The sequence below is a fragment of the Leptinotarsa decemlineata genome, unplaced genomic scaffold (genome assembly GCF_025532065.1).
Source record: "Leptinotarsa decemlineata unplaced genomic scaffold, Ldec_3_MD MMD2_tig00078422_RagTag_RagTag, whole genome shotgun sequence".
In the NCBI taxonomy this organism is placed as follows: domain Eukaryota; kingdom Metazoa; phylum Arthropoda; class Insecta; order Coleoptera; family Chrysomelidae; genus Leptinotarsa; species Leptinotarsa decemlineata.
Genome location: NW_027412747.1, coordinates 17,317,522 through 17,334,824, shown reverse-complemented (window position 1 = coordinate 17,334,824; position 17,303 = coordinate 17,317,522).

Sequence of the window (17,303 nt, the reverse complement as noted above, 5' to 3'; positions counted from 1 at the left end):
CATTCAAAAAATATTTTTTTGTTGTGTTGTGTTATCTGCGAGCGCTTTCGACAGCTGGTCGTGCTGTCATCCTCTAGCCCCTAGTTACTCTATCTGAACGTTAGAGCCTCATGCCACAGCCACCGTAATCACCAGATTTGTACCCCTGCGACTATCCTGTTCCCAAGGACAACGTTTTGCGGCGATTAAGGAGATATAAACCGAATTGCTGAGAGAGGTCAAGGACATATCAAATAGTACATATCAGAACTGATTCAAGGAATGGAAAAAACGCTGGCACAGGTGTAATATATCTGAAGAAGCCTACTTTGAAGGGAACAAAATAGAAATTTATTCAAAAATGAATATTTTTTGAGAAAAATGAGAATTCACCTCATTTTTTGAACAGACCCCGTATATGAACTTGTGATCCAACACTATACAGCACTGTTCCAACTCACCAAGGCCTCATCAGTGGTGCTAGACCAAACAACGCAATTGTCTAAAAAATAAGTCCGAAAGTAAAGGTGATGTCTTGTCTTTTTTACGACAGTTAAATATTTCAGCCTAGCACCACTGATGGGACCTTAGCGGGTCGAAACAGCACTATTTGGTGTTGATCACAAGTTCATCTGGTTGCCTCGAAGCAAAGCTGCAGGCCTTGGTTTCGCAACTGATCGCTTTGGGAAGCCTCGTTTATCTTTGATATTTGAGGATTGAGTCCCATTGATGCCATCTTCATAGGGAGAGATATCATCACCTTTTCTTGCAGTCATATCATTGGAAAAGTAATATAAAGTACATATATGAATGTGAACTGGTGGGAATTTCAGTAATCCAAAAAATATTCGAAAAAGAGGTCTCACGATTTGCTGTCTACCTAAAGTATTATCAGTCTGTTTTTTTTCTGATACCTTTCGTGTATATGTCAATGTTTTGAAAGTGTTAGTATATAATCTTTAATGTGAGGGAATATTTGTTCATTCATCACATTCTCGACAAAGATTGTCAAACACACCATTCAATAAGTATACTCGCAAATTACTGACTCGCGACTCGTGGCTTATATAGGAAGAACATCTAAAAATTTCAAAACCAGAATCTCCGAACACAAGAGAAGTTTTGAATTAAAGAAAACCAATTCAACTTATGCATGCCATTTGTTGGAAAACAACCACAACTTCGACATAATTTACGAGGGTGGTTTCAGAAGTACCCGGTCTGACGTAGAGATGGCTGTAGTTTGCAAAATATATCACTTAGAAAGTACACAATCCATAAAGCATATGCTTCAAGTTTGAAGACGCTGCGTTGTTTGTTATCTGTCTGGCAGCCATCAATAGCGAACGCGAATTTGTGAAAATGGAGACAATTTTGTTGGGTCTGCAAACATAAAAACTTGAATATGTCAAAAACGGTTAGAGGTGGATATAGGACATTTTTCACAAAAAGTATTAAGATTCTGATGTAGAATCCAAAAATGTAATAATATTTAGGGTGTTCCATTTTAAATAACGAAGTTTTGATACCTACTTCTGGTAAAACCGAAAGTGCCACCACCTTGAAAATATTTTTTAGCCAAGTTGCCCACGCGACGACAGTATATTGTCATATTTTCAGATTTTTCCTAATTATGGTTTTCCCACAATCCAGTTCTTGGAGATTTACCATGTATAAGTAGACAACACCAACATTTTATTTCGTTATACTGGCCCCTAGGTTTGATTTTTTAATACTAATTACGACTTATGATGGAGTGAAAAAATCAGCGGTTTTGAATGAAAACATTGAAAACGGATATACATAGGTACAAGCACCATCAACAACAACATGTGAAGAGAAAAAACTTTTATTGAAAATGTATCTTCCCATTTTGGACTGTTAACGCTGCTTGTAGTAAAATTGTCACTCTTCGTCATGCCATCCGTGTAGTGGTGATGTTCAGGATGTGTGAATTGGAAGGAAATAGAACCATTCAGCAAAGGGTTCAGACTTATTTCTGCATACGTTGGGCTTGCGTACTTCTTCCTGATATTTGAGTGTTTCTTTCTCTTACCCTTCACCAATAATATAGAAAATCTCACTAATGAATCTTGAGAGTCTCGTATTTCATAACCAGTATGAGTAATTAGGATTGTAGTCCAAACTTCAGACAACCAAAAGTACATAACCTCTCTTAAAATATATTATCGCAATGACCAAAATTAACGAATTGAAGTTTGAATTGCTACCTGATGCACCCTATTCGAAAGATTCAGTCCCCTCGGATTATTTTCTGTTCCTAAACTTGAAAAAATGGCTCAGTGGTCGAAGATTTTCTGATGATGAAGAAGTGATGTCGGCAGTTAATGGCTATTTTGAGGAGTAAGACAGTTCTTATTATGAAAACGGTATCGAACTCATTGAATGTCGCTTGGAAAAGTGTATAGAGCTGCAAGGAAATTATGTTGAAAAATAAATACATTTTTTTCCCATAATTTTTGTGTTTTCTTTGTTGGGCTGGGTACTTCCGGAACTACCATCGTATTACCGCGATTTTGCACATGCACTGGAATTATCCTGCAAAATTGAAATATTCAACTTTTCCCCTCCCCGAATTGGGTTTTTTTAGGTTGAATTTTACAGCACTGACAATAAGTCTCTGTACTCAGATTCATTCTGGAATTTAGTAGTAGTGCCTCCTCTTTTCATTACTGCAAAAGGGGATTATAACCACTTAATGAAAATCGAACACTTCTATAACGGTCATACCCATATAGTTCCACCCAGCCAATTTTGCTTGCAGGTCATCAAACGATAATGGTACAGATACCTCGGTAATAGCACATGGCTTCTTAACATTCGTTTATTGGCACACCAACCCAACGGAAGTGACGCAACGCGAAAAGTTCAGCCAGGCATATAAATCGATGAACCTTCATGGCATTTTGTTGGATTCTTCGAAGACTCGCTGAAAATATTCAAGACGGTGGAGGTGAATGCCTTCTTGCCAACTTAGCTGACTGAGAATATGTTTCTGTAATCGATAATTGTAATTGAAACAACGATAATCCACCCTCAAGTGCATAGAATCCCTCATGGCTAATATTCACGTACATACATGTGTACATACAGTTCAGTATCGAATGGTTCTAGGACTGGGAATGGATTGAGAATAATCAAAACCATTTTTATTAATTGAACGGTTTTATTGAGCTTGTCCTGTTTATTTGTTTATTTATACCCTTGAGTCAAAGTTATTATTTGATCCTCTTGACAGATTGATCTGATATACAGGGTGTTAATTAAGTATGTACCATACATTTAACAGACGATTTTTTAGGTAATTTTAAGACGAAATGTTCATATAAATATGGGTCCGCAAATCCTTCATTCTCAAGATACAGGGTGTTAAAATTAAAATGAAAAAAAAGTTATTCGTAAAGATCTTAAATATCCTTTACCTAATTTTGTTGTAATTTAGCAATGGTATTTATAACATTGAGGAGCTAATCTAGCCCGAACATGATTCAATTTCTTAAGTCCAGTGGCGTCACGAGCGGGATTTGAACGAATATTTTTGACTTAAAAATGTACGCCACTGACTTTTGTGAAATTTTTATTATTTCTTTGGATTATGCAATTACAAATACAACTTTTTTGTCTCTTGAATTTTTTTCGTATCTTGCTTAGTTTTTAAGAAAAAAAAGTCGACCTAATTGAATATCCCTGGACTTCACAAAGAATAATATGGGGAATTAAATGTTTATTTTAGAATTTATCATTTTTACAATTTTTCATTACTAATTATGTAACAATAACAACAAATATTAAATAACATTAACATCCGGACTAACGAATTGCACTAAATTAAGTGTTGGAAGTGGCCTCCTTCGGCTTTAATACAACCGTCTAGCTACCGCATCATTGAATTTCGCCCTCTTCTGAAAATACCTGGCGTATTTTTTATTATGTCACATGAATTAATGATGTTATTCCGTAAATCCTCTTCACTTTGAATAGCAGTTTTGTATATTTTGTATACCAATGCTTTAAGGTATCCCCAGAGAAAATAATCTAAGGGATTCATTTCGGGCGAGCGAGGTGGCCATGGGTGTGGGCCTGCTCTCCCAATCCAGCGATTATGGTAATTTTCATCCAAAAATTGCCGTGCCACTACACTAAAGTGTGGTGGAGCACAATCGTGCATGTACCACATACGGAATCTTTCCATGACTGGAATTTCTTCTGAAAGTCCAGGTAAACCAAATTCTAAAAATCTTCGGTATTCTTCTCCATTAAGTCTAGGTGGAAGGAAGTGAGGCCCAATGAGATGGTCACCGACAATTCCCACCCAAATATTAAAAGAAAACTGTTCTTGAAAATTATTTTCTATCAAGGCGTGTGGATTGTTTTCGGCCCAAATGTGATTGTTGTGGAAGTTAATAATTGAATTGCGAGAAAAAACAAGCTTCATCTGTAAACAATATTCGACTTAGGAAACCTGGATTTCTTCTTATTTTACCGCGTAACCAATTAGAAAAAGCTAGTCTTACAGGCAAATCTCTGGGCAATAGAGCTTGCGCACGTTGCATGTGATAGGGATATAGCTGATGGGCTCTTAAAAACTGACACACTGTGACATGGGTTATATTCAGTTCTTCAGCTCGTTTCCGAGTACTGATATGAGGATTTACTTCAATCTCATTTAAAACAGCTTCTTCAATTCGAACTGTTCGTTGCAGGCCCCTCCAATGACAACAGTCGATTTTTTAAAGCTGCCTGTTTCAGAAAGTCGTGCATGGAGACATACAAAAGTTCTTCTATTAGGCACTACACGCTGAGGAAATTTTTCATGGTAATTTCGTCTTGCAGCATTCGAATTTCCGTGAGCCATTCCATAACAGAAATGCATATCTGCCATTTCACTGTTAGTAAATTGAACCATGTTTTACAAAAATGGTTCGAAAAATAACCACTAAACAAACTTTTTATGACACTTATAAATTGAAAACTTATAAAGTTGACAACTGTCAAGTTGTTTGTAAAATGCTGTTATCGTTTTCTAAGGCAACCCTTGATTATTATTTATGGTATTTTCAGAAGAGATCGAAATTCACTGATGCGGCAGCTAGACGGTTGTATTGAAGCCGAAGGAGGCCATTTCCAACACTTAATTTAGTGTTGTTAGTCTAGATGTTAGTCTAGATGTTAATGTTATTGAATATTTGTTATTATTGTTACATAATTAGTTATGAAAAATTGTAAAAATAATAATTTCCAAAAGAAACATTTAATTCCCCATATTATTCCTTGTGAGGTCCAGGGATATGCAATTAGGTCGACTTGTTTTTCTTAAAAACTAAGCAAGATACGAAAAAAATTCAAGAGACAAAAAAGTCAAAAAAGTTGTATTTCTAATTACTCAATCCAAAGAAATAATAAAAAAGTGTTCAAAAGTCAGTGGAGTACATTTTTAAGTCAAAAATATTCGTTCAAATTTCGCTGCAGACGCCACTGAACTCAGTAAAGTGAATCACGTTCGGACTAAATTAGCTCCTTAATGTTATAAATACCATATTTACGAATAACTTTTTTTATTTTTATTTTAACACCCTGTATCTTGAGAACGAATGATTTGCGGACTCATTTTTATATGAACATTTCGTCTTAAAATTACCTGAAGAATCGTCTGTTAAATTTATGGTACCTACTTAATTAACACTCTGTATGATACACAAATTTAGTTTTGATGACAAGACAATTTAATACATTCTCTTCATTGTAAATCCAAGATGGCCGCAGATACGAATTGCCGGATTATTTCATAACTATCTCAATACGGGTCTCAAACGACAGGGCTTGACTATACTATAGTAGTTCACTATAAAAAAATCCAAATCCAATATAATTTATACGATGAACTTTTGTCAACTCAGAATCGGGATACAAACATGAATCTCCCACCCACATCAACATTTTGTATTGTGTCGAGGACTGTGTGGCGTTAGGGTGGTTGAAAATAATACCTCGAGAACTATACATTTGGTAGTTTTTTCCCAAAACTCCAGTAATATTCATTATTACACCAAAGGTTCCAAACAGTGCATCATTAGTTAGGTTAGGTTAGTTAAGGTGAATGGTTAAAACGTGTCGAGAATTGTGTGACATTGAGGTGAGGTGGATAAGAAATAGGAATTAGAAACTAACAATTCGAAAATAAAATAAGTAAAAAAATACAATGAAAAAAAAATAAGGATGTAGATAATTTACTAAAAACTTAAAAATTATTCGGGACGTCCTAGGGAGCAGTCATCACACCACGCTTCTCGGCAAGCGGTATTGATCAGATAAAATAATAATAATAACATGGGCTCCACATATAAGCGACCTGACCCTTAAATGTAAAAAAATCTAACTCATATTCGTTAGGGAAGTGATAGGGTGCTCCTTAAAATATATAAATCTATTATCCTTTCGAAAATAGACTATGGCTGCATGATATATAGCTCAGCACGGAAATCCAAATTGAAAAAACTGGACTCAATACAGGGTACAGCATTGAGACTGGCAGTGGGAGCTTTTAGAACCAGCCCTATTCATCACTTTCGGCTGAAACAGGAATTCCTCCTTTGAAATTACCCTAATTACCCAACATTCAATTAAGACACTGAAGACGTCGAAAAGTGTTCATCATTAAGAATGTTATAAGGGGTTAAAATTTTGAAAAAACGTCACTTGATCATCTCGCGAATTCAATTTTAGAACTTTCATCAAAATTCTGACTTCTCCACTGGGGTCAGCAGGTTTTGGCTCACGGCCATCCAAAATTTCATCGTAAATTGTTCATCATTTGAATAGTTATCAATAAAGTACACCACAACTTCGATATTCTTCTCGACACGCGTTTCTCCAAACATGTTGGCGTCTTTAGATGAAGTAGTCCACTCCATCTCCTTATGACGGCCGCTTGTTTGATGAAAGGTGCATCAAGAAGAGTATTGCATTTCTGGTGATTAATAATAAGAATAATAATAATGGCTTTTATTGATGGTTCCATACATTTACAACCAATCAAATGACCAGATTCAATATCTGCATATAATGAATCATCGCAGAGATTGCTCTTCCATCCAACCATAAGAATAAAAGAAAAGAGAGAAAAACAAAAAAAAAACAGTATGCTATCTAGAATAGTGCAACAAGTATATACAACGAAATTGAAATACAAATATATATATTTTGTTGAGCTTGGAGAATGGTTGATTGATTTCGACATAATTCGGTTAGTTGGATCTATTTACTGTAAGAAGATATTTTTTTATCTTTCGTTTGAAGATTCCTAATGACAGAGGTTTATATTCAATGAGTATCTGATCATATTCAAATTTAGGAAACTTAAAGAACTCCTACCTCTAAAATATCTCAAAATTTTATACTAGTCGCTTGTGGAAAGTCATATCCGCTATGGAATAGTAGTTTGGGGAGGAGTATTGAAAAGTCATATTTCTCAAATTGAAATTATGCAAAGGAGTTTTCTTAAATTAATATTCTCTAAAAATGGTAGGTATCCTTCTGATAGATTATACATCGAAACTCGTCTGTTAGACATACGACAGTTGTATTTTTTATGCTCTAGCATTAAATATCATACAAATAGACATACGGCTTCGCTTCCTTGACATCAGTATCACACCCGCCAAAAAGATCAGTATACTACACCCCTAATGGTCAGGGTTGTTACTCAAAGATCATTTACTTACTTTGCGCCTAAATGCTACACCGAATTCCTGAAAATATAAAATCTATCTCAAATATCAATCGCTTCAAAAAAGAGTTGATAGAGCATATTCTTCAAAGTCAGAGACTTGAACTTCTACCCTTCTACGTCTATTTGAGCGGATGGGAAAAACCATACGTACCTTTGCTATATTGTCCACTTACAATTCTGTAATACACATGTGTTCATATATGTGGGTATGTATATATGTGTATATATGGGCACTATCGTTTTGTTCATATATATCACATCCATTTACAACAACATCCATATCGATGTTTTTATATATTATTCCTAGTACGCGTATTTTTCAATTGTGATTTTATACTTAATTGTCAATTTAGTTTTATGTTTGTATGATTTTATATTTAAATAATATTTTATGTCAAAACTGACAACTTTTTATATTTGTTAGATATTCAGTGCATTTGTAACACACCTGTTCTCTGAACGCACCTTGTCACTTGTCAGAAAGCAAGCGTGGACACTTGTCACATTGTGTCGATGAGTTGGCTGGTGCTTCCGTTTATTGTATGACACGTTGTCACGTCGCTGTTACAGAAATAAAGTAAAAACTGTAAAAGTCGTTTATTTCAAAGTCCAACCTAGTCAAGGATATAACATTAATTGGCGACGAGCCGGAGATCGAATCTATACACATATATAAAAGTGTAAAAGTCTAGTTGAAACCGAAATGTCCTTAATCGGCAACATAGAACAGTTCAATGCAAGGGAAGGTGAAATATCTTCATACCTAGAAAGGTTGGAGCAACTATTTAATTGTAATGAAATCGCCAATGCAGAGAAAAAAGTTGCACTATTATTAACATTAATAGGAGGTGAAGCCTATGGAGTTCTCAGGGATTTGTTAGCACCAACCTTACCTAGTCAAAAGTCATATGATGAATTAGTAGCAGAGTTAAAAAAACATTATAGTCCTAAAAGGTTGGTTATAGCTGAAAGGTATAAGTTCCACAGTGCTCATCAAGAACAGCAAGAAGACATAAAAGGTTTTGTTGCTTAAAAATCTTGCTAAATTCTGTGAGTTTGGTGAATTTCTAAACGATTCGCTCAGAGACAGACTAGTTTGTGGCCTTAAGTCAGAAAATATCAAAAGGAGGCTTTTAACCGAAGAAAACCTCACACTGGAAAAAGCATATACCACTGCCACTGGAATGGAATTAGCAGAAGGACAGTTAAAAGTCATGGGCCCTGAAAGTGAACAGATTAATAAGGTATTCAACAAGTCACACCAAAAAAAATCCATGTTTGTTAAGTCCAAAGTAAGTTTAAACCCAACACATCAACGAAATCGTCAAGCAAATGGACCACTGTACAACAACAAACAAAAATGTAGAAGATGTAACCGCACACACTATGACAATAGTAAATGTCCTGCAGTAACCTGGAAATGTTTTGCTTGTGAGCAGGTAGGCCATACAGCAAAATCTGCTATGTGCAAAGGAAAAATTAATGATTTAGAAGAGGTAAATCATTATCAAGAAAGTGAAGAGTCCGATGACAGCTTCGAATTGGGTTTGTTAGGTGAAAGTGTGGGTGAGTGTACCATTAAGTCTTTAAAAAAAAGTCTTAGTCAAATGTTGAAAGTAAAGCTTCGTATAGATAACCAACATGTAGTTATGGAAGTAGATTCAGGTGCAGTACGCTCTGTAATTCATGATCATGATTTTCGAAAATTATTCCCTAATTTAGTATTAGAGTCTGTTGATTACAAATTACGAGTTCTTACAGGACAAAAAGTGAACATTTTAGGTCAGATAGATGTTAATGTTGGTTATTTAAATAAAATGTATACCTTGCCATTAGTTGTCTTAGAATCTAATTCATATTTCACACCCTTATTAGGGCGTAACTGGTTAAATGTATTAAATATCAAATGGAAGGAAAATGTTTTAGATAGTAGTGTTATTGTTTGTAATGATAGTTCTTTGAATTCAGTTTCTAGTATAGTTCCTAATATTGTAAATGATGTATGTAATGATGTCAGACTTGAACTCATTTCCAATATAAAAAGAAACTTCTCAGACTTGTTTGAGTATAAGAAAAATTCATTTATCAAACATTTTAAAGCAGAGTTCAAAGTGAAAGAGGGAGCTAAACCTATATTTCACAGGGCATATGAAATGCCTTTTGTCCTCAAACCAAAAGTAGAAAAAGAACTTAAAGATATGGTAAACTCAGGGGTTTTAGTGAAAGTATCACATAGTAATTGGGCAAGTCCTATAGTTGTAGTCCCCAAGAAAAGTTCAGGTGAAATCCGCATATGTGTAGATTTTAAAAAGACAGTTAACCAAGCAGTAGATGCTGATCATTGTGTGTTACCATTGCCTTCTGATATTTTTGCTAGCCTTAGTGGTAGCAAGTATTTTACAGTATTAGACTTGAAAGGAGCTTATCAACAACTCCAAATAAGTGAACCCTCTAAGGATCTTTTCACAATAAATACCCATATTGGGTTATATAGGTACAATTGCTTGACATATGGAATAAGTTCAGCACCAGGAATATTTCAGTGTATCATGGATGCTATTTTGTCAGGCCTGACAAAAACAAAATGTTACCTTGATGACATTTTGGTACATGGCCAGACTATACAAGAGTGTTACCAAAACGTACAGAATGTTTTAAGTCGCTTGAGAAAATTTAACGTTAAAGTCAATCAAAGTAAATGCAAATTTTTTGAACGGTCAGTTGAGTTTTTAGGGTACACCATAGATTCAGTAGGTATCCACCCGAGTGGTGAAAAAATTGAATGTATAAAAGGAGCACCATCACCTAAAAATATAACACAATTGAAATCCTATTTAGGTTTAGTTAACTTCTATGGAAAATTTGTGCACATGCTATCTACTAAACTTAAGCCATTGTATGATCTATGTAAAACCAATTCCAATTTTATTTGGTCTGAGGTATGTGAGGAAACATTTCAAAAAAGCAAAAAACTCATCACGTCAGATGATGTCTTAACGCATTTTGACCCAAGTAAACCCATTTTTATGACATGTGATGCAAGCGGGTATGGAGTAGGTGCTGTTTTGAGTCATAAAATAAATGGCGACGATAAACCTATTTTATTTGCTTCGAGTACATTATCGGTCTCAGAGCAAAAATACTCCAACTTGGAAAAAGAAAGTTTAGCAATTATGTTTGGAGTAAAAAAATTCCACAAATATATTTTTGGACGTAAGTTCACAATTGTTAGTGACCATCAACCATTACAGTTTATATTTGGCAAAAATAAAAATATTCCTGTAACGGCTGCTGCAAGAATCACCAGATGGGCAATAACCTTATCAGGGTACCAGTATGATATTATTCATAAAAAGGGAAGTCAAATTCCAAATGCAGATGGTTTGTCCAGGTTACCCATGAAGAGTGGAACTGAGATATCAGATTCTCTATTTTCATTTAATTTGTGTAATAACATTCCTTTAAATTCAAATGTTATTGCAGCAGAAACAAGAAAAGACGTTGTATTATCTAAGGCAATGGATTTAACTCTTAGCGGTTGGCCAAATTCTCTTGAAGATGATAGTTTAAAACCATTTTTTAAGAGAAAATTAGAATTAACTGTAGAAAAGGGATGTTTGTTAGTAGGGAACAAAGTTGTTATACCCAAACAACTCCATAATGATGTACTAAATCTTTTTCATGAGCAACATATTGGCATAGTCAAGACTAAGATGCTCATGAGATCCTATTGCTGGTGGCCCAAAATAAATGACGCTATTGAAAAATATATCAGTTGTTGTGATATATGTCAAGCAACCCAAAACTTTTCAGATAATAGTGTGTTGCTACCCTGGCCAAGTGCACCTAATAACTTTTACCGAGTAAACATTGACTTTTTCCACAAATATAATCATACATTTTTAATATTGGTTGACAATAGGTCAAAATGGTTGGAAGTCAAACTAATGAATGAGGGCACGAATGCCAAAGAAACAATCTTGAAGCTAAAACAGATTTTTTCAGTGTTTGGTTTACCAGTGGAGATAGTATCGGATAATGGTCCACCATTTAATTCATCAGAATTTAATGCATTCTGCCAATGCAACAGTATTAAATTAGTCAAAGCTCCACCCTACCATCCACAAAGTAATGGCATCGCTGAGAGATCGGTGCAAACAGTAAAAAAAGGGCTGGAAAAAGCTTTTTTTAATGAAAAAGGAAAAGAATTGAGTAAAAACTCTATATTAAACCGTCTTGAAGACTTTCTATTTATACACAGAATTACTCCTTCACGTGCTACTGGGATATCACCTGCAGAATGTTTATTCAAAACCCGCCCGCGAACAAGATTTGATTTACTGAAACCTTGTTTTAACAAACCAACTGAGTTCAAGTCTGATATCCAAAAGCTCAAAATCTATAATACCAATGATCTTGTATTTGTTAAAAATAAACAAAGTAAACTGTGGCAAAAAGGAAAAATTGTAAGGGTCATGAGCCCCTCTACTTACCTAGTGCAAATAGATGATAGTATTAAACTCACTCATGTAAATGATATTCGAAGGACCCATGAAATTGCGGAAAATGAGAATTTCAATAATACTAGTTTCGCACATACTCCTTCGAATACATCAAATCTTGCTAGCCCTTACAATATAGCAGGGCACAGTCAAAATTCAAATACACCCTGTCAACGGGAAGTCTTGGAAGTACCTTTTCCTGTAGAAACTTCCAAACCACCACAAAATCAATTAGAGTATAAAGAAGATAAACCTACAGAAGCTATTATTACTAGTGCTCCCAATACTTCTCGATCAGGAAGAGTTATAAAACCTCCCACAAGATTAAATTTGTAAACTTTAAAGTAGGAGAGGAAATGTTAGATATTCAGTGCATTTGTAACACACCTGTTCTCTGAACGCACCTTGTCACTTGTCAGAAAGCAAGCGTGGACACTTGTCACATTGTGTCGATGAGTTGGCTGGTGCTTCCGTTTATTGTATGACACGTTGTCACGTCGGTGTTACAGAAATAAAGTAAAAACTGTAAAAGTCGTTTATTTCAAAGTCCAACCTAGTCAAGGATATAACAATATTCATACTTATATTTGTGATTTTATATTATCTTATGTGTTTTCAATTTCATATATTAAGTAGTTTATTCTCATATGCAAATCACTTTTATATAATTTATTCTCATACTTTAATATTTATTATATATTCATTTTTTGCCTTTGGATATCCTTTTCACCACACACAAGCAACATCTGATGCTTCTGTGGTTTCTATGATGTTTATTCAACTGAATGTATTACTTTAGTTATTTATTTTTCTGATTTGAATCTGAATAAACATTATAATAATTATTATATGAGTAGGCAATATGGTAAGTGAAAGATCCGCGAAATGAAGAAGTTTTATGCTGTGGTATTGTTAAATGTGTCCTGAATCTCAAGTTAAGATGGTGTACGTCAGTTCTAAAGGATATTTTTTTTTCGAAAAGATAGAAGGGTTTTTTTGTTTCAAGGAGTTTTTGAAAAAATGTTGCAAAGTGAAATGTTCGTCTGGATTCCATATTCAACCAACCCCCATCCCCGAACAGATGAGAAATGTGTTCTCGTTTTCTCGTACCCGTAATCAGCCTTATGCATACATTCTGGAGTTTTTGGATTCTAAAACTGTCACTCTTCAAAATTCCCGGACCACGTCTGCGTACACGGAAAAACTGTTTGTTTTGGCAAAGAATGCATGATTCAGTCTGTCTTCTCTTCAATAAAAAACAGCCTAATCTTCTTAAAGTACATGACTGTATCTACGTGAGATAGAAGTCTATTGATAGAAATGTCCTTGTGATAATTTTTGTTGCTACGATAAATGAGGATGATCTAACCGTTATGACTATAATTGGAAATATCAACTAATAGATTACTTGGTATCATATAATATTATTTCCATATTGAATCATGCGATTGACTATAATAGCATACAAGATCGATTTCACATGTTATTTTAAATTTTGGCATACAAAATCGAAAGGATAACTACTTCAAAAAAAAAGAAAATGGGGTACGAATTTCATATGTATGTTTGTCATTGTGTATGACAAAGAGTAATACATGGAAGGGTTGAATATATACATATACTTAGGCACATTCCAAGGTCAATGTAAATGTTAGCTACTGAATCAACAAACTTTTTTTCGGTGTTTGTAACGAAGACGTTTGGTCGAGAACAGAAATTCATAACCCTAGAGTGAAATGAATCATTTGATATTAAAGACTATGGAACGCATCCAAAATATATAGAGGTTTACAATTTTAAGTCATGTTCATTCATGGTCAAATAAATCTATTGATTTTAGAAATTTTGGAACGCATCCTGAAGTCTATAGAGATTTAAAATTTCAAGTCATGTTCATTCATGGTCAAATAAATCTATTGGTTTTAGAGACTTTGGAACGCATTTGAAAGTCAGTAGAGATTTACAATTTTAAGCCATGTTCATTCACGGTAAAATAAATCTATTGATTTTAGAGACTTTGGAACGCATTTCAAAGTCTATAGAGATTTACAATTCTGAGACATGTTCATTATGGTGAAATAATCTATTGATTTTATAGACTTTGGAACGCATTCGAAAATGTAAAGAGATTCACAATTTTAAGCCATGTTCATTCATGGTGAAATAAATCTATGGATTTTGAAGACTTTGGAATCACCATAAAATTTTCGATTAGTTGGGAATTTATGTTTTGGAACGCCGGATCGGAAATGGTAATAGTTTTTGATTTCCAAGTTTCTTATGATATTGATTTCACTGTTATTTTACTATGAGAGTAAAATCTCTTCGAAAAATTTAGTTTACCTACCAGTCTACTTTTAAAATTTGGTTGGCATCTATAATAACGCAAGTGTCTGAGAGTGCTGCCATATTTTTCAAAAAAATTATGAGCGAAATTATTCATACCCTCAAACACGATAGTGTCAACACTAGAAGGGATGTCATTGGCCCCAATACTGCACATTTCAACTTAATCAATAAAATACCGAAATACTTTTTTTCTACTCTAATTACCTCTTACATTAATGAAAACAGGTACCACTTTTATGTCAACGTATTGTGTTGGTCTTAAATATTTTGTTTGCCACAGTGTTTTTTATTTCTCATATATATCTAACAGATCTGATGATTTTTAAATTTAGTAATACTTTTGACATGGAACACTCCTTATCGGTGAGTAATTTCATTATTACTTCTCACAACATTGAAAAACTACAACGGTTCTGAAGTTTGTATCAAAATTGTTTTAGAAAATTCATTGTTACAGAGCCCTGTAGAAGAATTTAATCAAATTCGAAACGTTGGCAAGAAAACAATTGTTTTTTTTAATTATTAGAACCTGCTACCCAACATGTTTTCAAATATTTGGATCACTAGACTATTCCACAGAAATTTGTCGTATTATCATAAGTAGGATCTCTTTTAATGGAGTTCTACACGCCTATGAAGTCAGTATGCGCACGTCGCTATGGTCTGTCTCTATTCATTGCGATCAGATTTCCTGGAGGTCCTCAGTTAACTTGCATTACTCTCAACTATTAATAACGTATCATTTGGCGTTATTTTTATAACAATTTTGGTGATGTAAGATTTAAATATAAATATGCCGGGTTGTTTCCTCATAATATACCTACTTCCGTTGGTAGTAAAAATACTTGCCACAATAAACGACATAATAGGTCAAATTTACATAATGGGTATAATTGTTCAATCAACTAAATTTTAAATAAACCCATAAATCATTGTATGAATGAAACATGAATGTTTTCATACCTTGTAAAAGTATGCAAGATATATCCATAAACTGTCAATTGACAACAGTTTATATGTCAATAGCTATAAAATTGGCTATATGAATTACGAAGACGATTATTGCTATAACTTGAGACATTCCAGAGCATGTGCCACCCAAAAGAAGGTTCCATGATTTATTAGCCCACTATTGCTCCTCGTTATTACAAGATGCAAAGAAAGTGAATTGAATAGTGTCTTCAATGATGCTGTTGGGGTGATTCTCATTGCACCCGCTATTCCCAAACAAGCAATCTGGCACTTTTTATTTTGTGGCCATCAATCCAAACGTGCATATTTTATCATGGGTTTAGACCATGGTGCATACTCATTTATCAAGTCTGGTCTCAACCTCCATGTATTTCCGTAAGTGCATCTAGTCGGCTGCAGTGCCAGGTACCTTAGCATTTCATTTGAAGGTGGTTGACAATGTTTCGTGGTGTATTTCATCAGTCCGGACTTCCATTGTCTAATTTAATATAAATTGATTTGAAATCTTTAAAAAATTAAAAAGATTAACCGAAAAATAACAATATTATTGAACAAAAAACTGTAATTACAAAGAAATAACATACAAGCAACAACCAAAAAAAACATTGAAATATTAATACAAGCTGAAAATTAAAAAATATTATCAACAAGCAAACGAAAATTAAAAGATTTAAAACCAAGTTATGTCACGACGTTTTGATTGTTAGTATCCACAATCTTCGGGTGATAACTGGACTTATTTCTCCGAGATCTGACTATTTATAGGTCATTCGAGTGCTTTCACCTATACCCTCTTCCCTCTCACCGCTTCATTAGATGTTATGTTGATGAGTCCAAACATGCTCTGCTATTCCGGATTTGCTGGTTTCTCCTGGCATTGCTGAGCACAAGAAACAAACACAGCGAGGAGAAACCAGCAAATCCGGAATGGCAGAGCATGTTTGGACTCATCAACATAACATCAAGTGGGCTGAAGCTGAAATCATCCACAAGGATGAACACTGGTTTAGAAGAAAATTCAAAGAAGCCGCGTGTATGTTGTCCCACAACGCATTTAGCCAAGCTAGCGTAGAGATACGTAACATATGGAAACCTCTAATCAAGCGAAAAACGACCAACTCCCGCCAAACGGTCATCTCCCACTAAAACCAATGAAGTGGAGAGAGGGAAGAGGAGATAGGTGAAAGCACTCGAATGACCTATAGTCAGATCTCGGAGGAATAAGTCCAGTTATCACCCGAAGATGACTGTGGATACTAACAATCGAAACGTCGTGACATAACTTGGTCTGGAATCTTTTAATTTCTTGTTGTTGTTGCTTGTGTTATTTCTTTGTAATTTCAGTTTTTTGTTCAATTAAATTGTTATTTTTCGGTTAATCTTTTTAATTTTTTACAGATTTCAAATCAATCCATATTAGACAAATTAGACAATGGAAATCTGAACTGATGAAATACACCTTGGCATTTCATTTCATCCTGACCAAATTTTGATATCAGGTCAGTCTGGGATCTAGTATTTCTTCGAGATATTTAATCTTATAGAGGACCTAGTCTCTGTCTGGACTAGAATCGATTTGTTGATACTAGGAGAGTTTCTGGCATCAAACAAAGACTTTTGTTCGGCAGAATTTAGAAATGTTAAAACTTACATGCGAGTATGATGATAAATGTTCGAAAACAAATAATAAAAATTAGTCCAAAACTTTTGAAAGATATATACAGGATAAATTTCTCAGGTATCTGTATTTC